The 8,691-nt window shown below is 30.7% G+C and overlaps 1 protein-coding gene across 1 annotated transcript in view; it reads right to left on the reverse strand.

Annotated features, from left to right (window-relative positions):
• The window catches only part of LOC111701081 (uncharacterized), a 22,148-nt gene extending 14,676 nt beyond the window's left edge, over positions 1-7,472 (reverse strand). The window contains exons 1-2 of the mRNA XM_023472225.1: positions 7,099-7,472; positions 4,162-4,247 (exon numbers count right to left, since the gene is read on the reverse strand). The gene's annotated coding sequence lies outside the window, so the exon portion shown is untranslated. The remainder of the gene's footprint in view (positions 1-4,161; positions 4,248-7,098) is intronic.
• Positions 7,473-8,691: the final 1,219 nt, after the last annotated feature.

An 8,691-nucleotide genomic window follows, 5' to 3' on the forward strand; every position in this document is an offset into this window, starting at 1 on the left:
AAAGGGTACCACCGTAAATCACACATGCCAGTTCAAGCCCTTGTTTGGAAAAGATTCAAAATCTATTAAATTTAATATTGCGTTGAAACGTTAAGAAATTGAAACTACTGAAGGGTTGTAAAAATAAAGTTTTTGATTGGTGTATTATTGGGATCTCCTGTTCTACTAATAAAGCTTGCGCTGGGGTGGATTATTAAAGTTATAGTTAATTTTGCTTTGGCTATTGTATTTTTCAGGGGTGTATATTTTTTTGAGGGGGGGGGGGTGATTTTTAAAGATCCGTGGGGAAAAATGAAAAATAAAAAATGAAACACTAAAATGCAAGTTTTTTCATTCTTTTTCTACTTTTTACCCAAAAATGTATTTACTTTTCCTTAAAAATCATTTATTTTCCACAATTTAGGGAATAAAAAGCATGTATAAAATTTTCCATCCTTATCACTTTTTAGAAATAACTACAAAAAAAAAGAATTTAACAAATAACTATTTCATATTTTCAGCAGTATCAGAAAAATGTTTACAAGGTTTAAAGTGTATTGAAGAATTTATCTAAATCAAGTATTTTTCAGAAAACCCTTGTTTTCAATTCGATAAATTGAATAAACGTATGAAAATAAGGAGTAAAAAATACCCTATTTTCCCTTGGTGCTGATTTGATGTAAAGGAATAGGAAGTTGAAATAAAATTCTGAAAAGCCAGAACTAGTCTAAAAGAGAAAGTGTCCCCTGTATTTATGAAATACTGAATACAAACTTATTTCTTTAATAGTAAAACTTATTATCTGCACGAGGTTTATATATATACAGAGCGTCCTATATCATATTAGAATATCTCCAAGTTTTAACGCAAAAATAAACACATAATACTCGAAAAACCTAGCATTTTCCACAAGAAAATTCTTATATTAGCCTTATTCAATTTCTCTAAATGATTCAATCTTCTTAAATTACCTGATTAGTATAGTCCCGAAAATCGTGAATTTGACCAATTAACCATATAATATGATGATGGACACCCTGTACATAGAACTAAATACCCCACCCCCCCTTTCATTTTTCAAATAATCTTAAACTAACTTTGAAACCCCAAACATTGTAACTTTGTCATCCGTTTGGTAAATTAGAACTGTCTTAAACTTTGCTTGAAAAGGGAGTGTTCGTGAAATAGACAAGAGAGAGATATTCAAATATCCAGATTTCCTTCGTGGATTGAAGACGAAGAGATTGTGTGCTGACTTATACACTGAGAACCATAAAACTATGAAATAGAAAGACGACTGTTAAACTCTAGTTATGACTTGAAATCCTCCAAACAACATGAATACAGAAATTGTGGAGTTGACACAGAACTATTTAACTTAACAAATTGGTTTGTACGCAACTAGTAAAATTTTTTGCTTTATAGCATCATCAAATACTCATAATTGCTTAAATATCGCTTTCATAGTCACCAGTTTTATGGGTTTTACTGTAACTTAATCAAACCAGCAAAACAAAAATGATTTCCTTAAAGGGAGTGTTCGCGAAAAATGAAAATTTCATACTAGTTTTGATTTTTTTTTTAAATAATATTTAGCTTACAACTTGTTTTCGAACATTCCTGGAATCAATGAAAATGTCGTCTTCATTACCAAAAATCCTCGAAACAGGAATAAATGTTTTTATAAGTAACTCTCAGATCATAACAATTAAAACATATACAAATGTGGCGAAAGATAATCGATGACTATAGGTTGTAATATCTGAATGATTTGTTTGAAATAAAATTGATTTTTTTACGGTCTAAGTTGTATATTGCAATTTTCTCAATTTGTATGGACGCCATGTTATTCTGTATGAGACGTCTTTAACAATTTTCTCCTTATAGACGCAACAGATAGAAGTAAGATTAGTAGCGATCATAAAGCGCTTTTTTATCGCATTAAGCCTAAACCCCCTTTAATTTTTCGCGAACACTCCCTTTAACATGAAGAATTTTGGTCAGGTTTCGACAATTTTGGTTTCATTTCATAAATTGAACGAAATTCTTAAGATCTCCGGCTATGTTGACATAAAAAAGGTAGACCACATTTTGGAAATGCCAGATCTAGGGGGATTTTGTAATAACTGTTTTGACATCGACTTTTCCTGTACCATCCTTTTTCCTTTTCCCGAACACTCCCTTGAAGAACAGACAAGTTTATTTTAAAATACGCAGAAAAAAAGCTCTCAATAGTAAATATACATTTATTCGGAAATTTTAAATGAACCTATAAACTATATACATAACGTGCATTAAGACGCTGATTTTTTAATTTTTGCGTTTACCCAACCGTGTCTAACAAACGAAGGATATTCCACACACATACAATACGCAATGTGGTGACATGTACGCATGCAAAGTTTTGCGTCAGAACCGTAGATTATCGTTTTTAGATAATTCATCAGTTTTCAAAAATAATGATTAACTTTTGAAATCTTACTGACCAGTGTTAGCTTATTTCCTAAAAAGGGTCTGATAGTGAAAATTATGTTTGATTCTTTCTAATGTTTCTTTAGACATGAATCGGAAATATTTGATTTGATTATTTGTTGTAAAAATGATTTCCAGTTTATAATGAATAGCTTTGATTTAATCTCTTGTAAGGTTACAATATACATGTCTGAGTCAACTTGTATGTCGATGATAAGAACTAACAAAGCAGAATATATCGGTATTTAAAGGATTTATGCTAAATTACTTCATTGTTTCTGTAGGATAAATTCCATAATCTTAAAGAAATTTTAAGATATAAAAATAAGGAGTTCTCATTCATCCTTAATTGATTAGAGGTTTAAAGGGAACCGTTGTATATCGAACATTCCATTATTTTAACAATTGAGGATGATTTACTTTAAAGTTACGTCTACTGATTAGGTTAAGGACACACGAGGCTATTCCTGGCTGTATTAAATTCAAAGCTCAGGATCAAACCAAGTATACTCGTATATCCTCGTATAAAGACTATTTGGAAGATAGAAAAGAGGGTAGAGATGAGTTTGAACCTGAAATCCAACAATTGTTTCAATTAGTATACTTCATAATCCACCAGTTTAACATATTTTTCTTATCATCAAGGAAAAGAATATTTTTTTTTTAAAGAAAAGGGAAAAGGAAAAATTATCAAATATTAAATCCTTGATTATTCATCTATTCATTCGTTTACTTATATCGGTTCATCGTCATTCTGGCGAATTCTTAAAAACTGGATATTTGTGAAATGGCCTTCATGTCCTAATCTAAAAATTTAATATGCAAAACTAGAAAAAATATTGATCCAGAATAAAAAACTAGTTTAAATGAATCTACTAAATCAATGTTAACTGCATCAGAGCTAGCTCATTCATTTTTAAGAAAATTATTTTATGGACTCCACTGTACAACAAACAACAAAATTAAAAAATATAATCCTAGTCGAATGCACTTCTACACTCAAGTTAATCAAGTAAAATGTAGAATTAAACCAAAAAGACGAACAGAGACAATTTGAAGTATAAGATAGGCATGATTTTATACTTTTTGTGCATGCATGTAGCACTTAGACTACCTTGAACAAATAAACTTAATTATTTTTCAGTTTTAAATGATTGTTGATATTAGAATTTAATTATGCTGAATGTCCATCAGAAAAAAAGCGTTTATCTAAAATTAGATTTGTTCAGAAACTCCCAATATCTTTGTAACCTGATGTGTAAACCTTTAATATTTCAAACTTTAACCGTCTGATTGATAAACTTGTTTGATAAATCAGAAATTAAAATTTAAAATATAAAAGATCTACAACAACAGGTTGCAAAGTTTTAATGATTAGAAAATTAGAAATTTAGTGCAAAATGTTCAATTCCTTTCTAAATATCCTCGAAGTCAACACACGAAGGGCAGACCACATTTAAGAATTACCAATATTGGAAACTAATTCACACAAAACACAGTGTTTTCAAAGACGAGGTTTTAATTTTGTTTACTAAATGTTCATTAATTTCTTAAGCAATGACGCGAAACATATGGAAATCCAAGTTCACCTTCAGATTTTCAACTTTTCGCCAATTTTATTAGAAATCATTAACGAAATATTTGTATCTATTTTTTATTTTTTATGGACGGGGGTTGTGTACTTGAAACATAGTGCTGTTATCTACTTACCGGGATGCGTGGTTGGTTCTCTGTAAATTAATTTAATCCTGTACATGGAGGGAAGCAGTAAACAAACTCTCGGAGAACCATCTAATCTAAACAAAAATATTAATTCAATACAAAAAATCAATTTTAGAACTTTAAATTTTTTTTTGCATATGAGGGGGAGGACAGTTGAAGATTTGTGGAAAATTCAAGATTAAATCCACCACAAGGAATATGTAAATGATACATTCTATATGGATAATTGTGTTTTACTTATCATTCAAGGGACTGTTAATGTATTTTTACAGTGACCCTCTGTTTAAGGTTTAAAGTGACCCTCTGTTTAAGGTTTAAAGTGACCCTCTGTTTAAGGTTTAAAGTGACCCTCTGTTAAAGGTTTGAAGTGACCCTCTGTTTAAGGGTTACAATGAGAAACAGAAAAAATGAAATAGGAAGACGGCATTATAGTAATACTTAGTTGTATTTCATGTTTTTACAAAGCAAATAATCTTACTATGAAACTTATGAATCATTAATTGAATTGAAAGGGATGTGTTTACACTGCACAATTGTTGTGTCTCATGCGCGGAATTTTTAAAGTTAAAACCCGGCATTGCCTGGTTATATATTTTTACTCATAATTAAATAATCACTCCAGTGGTTTACCCGCACTTGTTATTAAATTATTATTTTAGGTGAAGTGCCAGGCGTTGCCTGTGGAATTTCACCCCTAGTGTTTCCAATTGGAGTTTATAGGGTCGCAATTGCGCATAAGTAAAATCCACTTGCGTTGGAAACCCTGGTCACTCTTAATCTACCCATAGGTTCCCTCAACACATTTTAGCAAATTTGGTCCAGCCGTTTGGCCAGCTTTAGCGAACTTATAAATATTTTAATATATAAGAACGAAGGCCGAAAAGCTTTGTTATAAAGATATGACAAAATGGTTTTGTGGAAAAATTACAGATTAGCGTGGCACAGCTCAGTTAGAACGCACCAAATACAAGGGAAATACAGTCCATAAGAAACCCCATGATGACAACTTTAATCCCATGCCACATTAAATTTCTTTATATGTGAACAAAGGAAACAAACACTTTGCAACCAGATGCAGACCTTTGATATTTCAAGCCATGACTTCTGTTATGATCAAATATAGTCTAAGTTTGGAACACCAAAAGTTTACACCATCAGGTTGCAAAGAATAGGAATTAAAAAATTGGAGTTTGTGGAAAATGTTCAATAATATGTTCATTAATAGTTCTTTTAAATGGGTTTTAAAGATTGGATTTTGTCAATTCAAAAGTTGCGAGCTCTTGTTAGCAAATATCGTTGAAGTACAAATGACCATGTTTTAAAAAGATTCCTTAATGTAATTGCAAAAGTTTAAAGGGTACCACCGTAAATCACACATGCCACTCTATTGACGAAGGGCCACTTTAGATTGCGTTTACATTACAGTACCAGAAAAAAGTTATATAAAGACAAAAAGTATCCGATTTTAACAAAAATGTTAAACCCATTACAAAAAGTTTCGACAAAAGAAGGTTACAACCAAAGACAAACAAAAAATTTGAAAAAAACGTTTCAAACCAAAGATAAACGCAAAATTAACCAAATTCAACCTTTGTAAAACTATACATATATTGTTTGAAACCCTTGTATAAACTATACATATATTGTTTGAAACCCTTGTATAAACTATACATATATTGTTTGAAACCCTTGTATAAACTATACATATATTGTTTGAAAGGTCTGATTTGATGAATTCAAGCTTAAAATTTTAATTGCTCCTAAGTCCTCTCCCTCCTTCTCGAAACACAGGCGACATTTATTTTTTTAAAGATGCCCAAGATTCAATCATTAAAATAGCCGGTCAAATGGGTCATGTCGCTACCCCCTACCCCAATCCTTGGAAAACATCTTTTTACGCCTAGATATGGATTTATAAAAATATAATCTGCACATTTTATAAACATTTTAAAGGTTTATATAAATCTCGAAATATGACCCAAGATTCATGTCAGAAATGAAATGCATTTTTTAACAAATAAATTTTTATCTCTACAATACTTTACGCAGGCAATTTGTATTAGTTGTCGTCTTACGAACATATTTGTGTGCACAACCTTAATAAAGTTCAGGGGGATTGTTTTGATATAAATTTTACAATTATATACAATTTATTATACAAGTACTTAATTCTTAAATTTCTCTAATTATATAAAAAAATAAATCAAATGACGCTTTTAATTTAACTATTTGTTTTTGCTCTTTCTGGATATGAAACTTAAATGTTACTGAGTTAACTAGATAATGCAAGATTTAACAGAAGAAGATTATAACTCATAAATTATTCTTACTTTTTATTTCAGTTAATTGATAAAATAATTTTGTTTTCAACCATGGAGTTCAATAAATGCCGATAACGTTCAAGTGAGTCAAATAAAAAATCAAGGTCTTTGAAAAAAAAGTATCAAATTGGGCGGGGGAAATGGGTGGCTGTCAAATTAAATAATTGTTTATGTAATTTATGAATAAAGGTGAGAGGCCGGCACAGAGAGAGAGAAAGAAAGAGAACCCCCAGCTGTAAGAGACGTGTGATCAACATTTGTAGATTAACTCGGACTTTTCTATACTGTTGCACTTCGGTTTAAACCATTTACAATGTTTCATTATTACTCTTTATCTTTAAAATATTCTTTAAATTTAAAAACATATTCAATTTGGTCAAAAGTTTTCTTATTTCTTAGTGTTTTAACAGAAAGTCCGACTTATCTTGACTATTACTAGTTGCAGGCGAACCAACCCAACGGCGTTTCATCTCTCAATTTTATACAATTTATTTTTTTCAATGGCCTAATACATAAAATATTTTATCTTGGCATCCCAAAATTTTAATAAATTACTAAACTGCATGCCTTAATATACTGAATGTATAATAAAAAAGTAACTTACCTCGTCTAGATCTTAGTGGATTTGCCTCTAAACAAGATTTTGAGTCGGAGAAACAAACTTAGATTTGTCTAGTTGCACTTTAGTCTGTATTAGTGTCGCCCCTAGCGGTGAGACACGGCAACTTCTCAAACTATCATGGCTTCTCTACCTCTGCTCTGGCTAAACCTCTTGCATTAAAACTCAAACATAAAATCCGCAAATATCTTTGCAACCCGTTTATGCGGATTCAATTTTTTTAGATAATAAGAAGCGCCGATGTAAACTGAATAATTCTGCACTAAATTTCAGAATTCGGAAGACTTTAAAAGTTGAATATTTCGCTAAAACAATTCACTTTAAACAACAGTAAATCCTTCCCTCGGAGTATAGTGGCGTGCTGCGAGCCGGGGCCGGGGGCCCCCAATAGGACTGGTACATTTCCACATGGAGGAGGGGGGGAGGGGCGCAAGAAAGGGAAGGGGGCATCCGGAATAATTGTTTATCTCTATAACTTGATCTCTAAATAATATAAGCAACATATAACAAAATATGATCATCACGTATCTTTTCCTATAATAATAAAGGTATGTTTTTAATATTAATGAGTTATGATTTCGAAGGAATTATGTTCACTGTAAAAAAAAATTTGTCGCATGCAATAACTTTTCGACGTGTAATCTAGTATTTCTTAATCCAGGCCGCGTCTTTTTTTACTGTTATTAACTGTATTATGTTTAAATACTTATCTATACATTCATATGCCCATGGGCTATTGCCTCTTTTAGTCCTTTAGTCCATGGATCGTCCTCGACCATTGTAAAAAATAACAATCTTTCTGAATTTAAATGTCGGATTACAATTTGCAATTGTTGTAATTATTATTCTTAACTGAGGCGCGGGGGGGGGGGGCATCGCCATCTTCATGGGAAATATAGAAACGCAAATTTTGTTATTGTATAAAATATCTTATTGATAGGTTCTAAGAAAAAGTTTAGACATGTTTTAAAACAGACAAAATATCCACCTGAAATAAAACGAGTATGTAAGTGTAGTGTAGTAATATAATGTTTTTTAATTTTGATTCATAAATCTTTGCTGAGGTTATATATATCATTGCTTTTTACACAGCACATTCAATTTTATTTGCAAGGTTCACGCTTATGGTTCAAAAAAATTGAAATGTAGGGGAACAAATTCAAAAAAAATTAAACATGTTTTTTTTTGTAAAATATACTTTCTCCACAATCCTGTAAATATTATTATCTAAAAAATCTCATAAAATATGTACTGACAACTTTTGCCATGAATCTTAGAAAGGAAGCTTAAATTGAGATTGTGTTGCATATAATTCTATACAGAAGACGATCAAATATTTGCGACATTACAGGACCTTGTATATAGGTCCTTTTTAAAGATAATATTTAGACAATCACAACAAAAAGAAAAAATATAGACTATCAAAAAATAACAATTAAAAAACATAAAATTCCTTTGTGCAGGCAAACAAACAAGGAAATATGTAAATTATACTCGAATAATAAATGATTGTAGAAAAAAAATATTTAAAATATAAAATTGTTATTTAAACCTTAAAAATTCTTATCATTTATTTTC

Source organism: Eurytemora carolleeae, unplaced genomic scaffold (genome assembly GCF_000591075.1).
Source record: "Eurytemora carolleeae unplaced genomic scaffold, Eaff_2.0 scaffold323, whole genome shotgun sequence".
Classification (NCBI taxonomy): Eukaryota; Metazoa; Arthropoda; class Copepoda; order Calanoida; family Temoridae; genus Eurytemora; species Eurytemora carolleeae.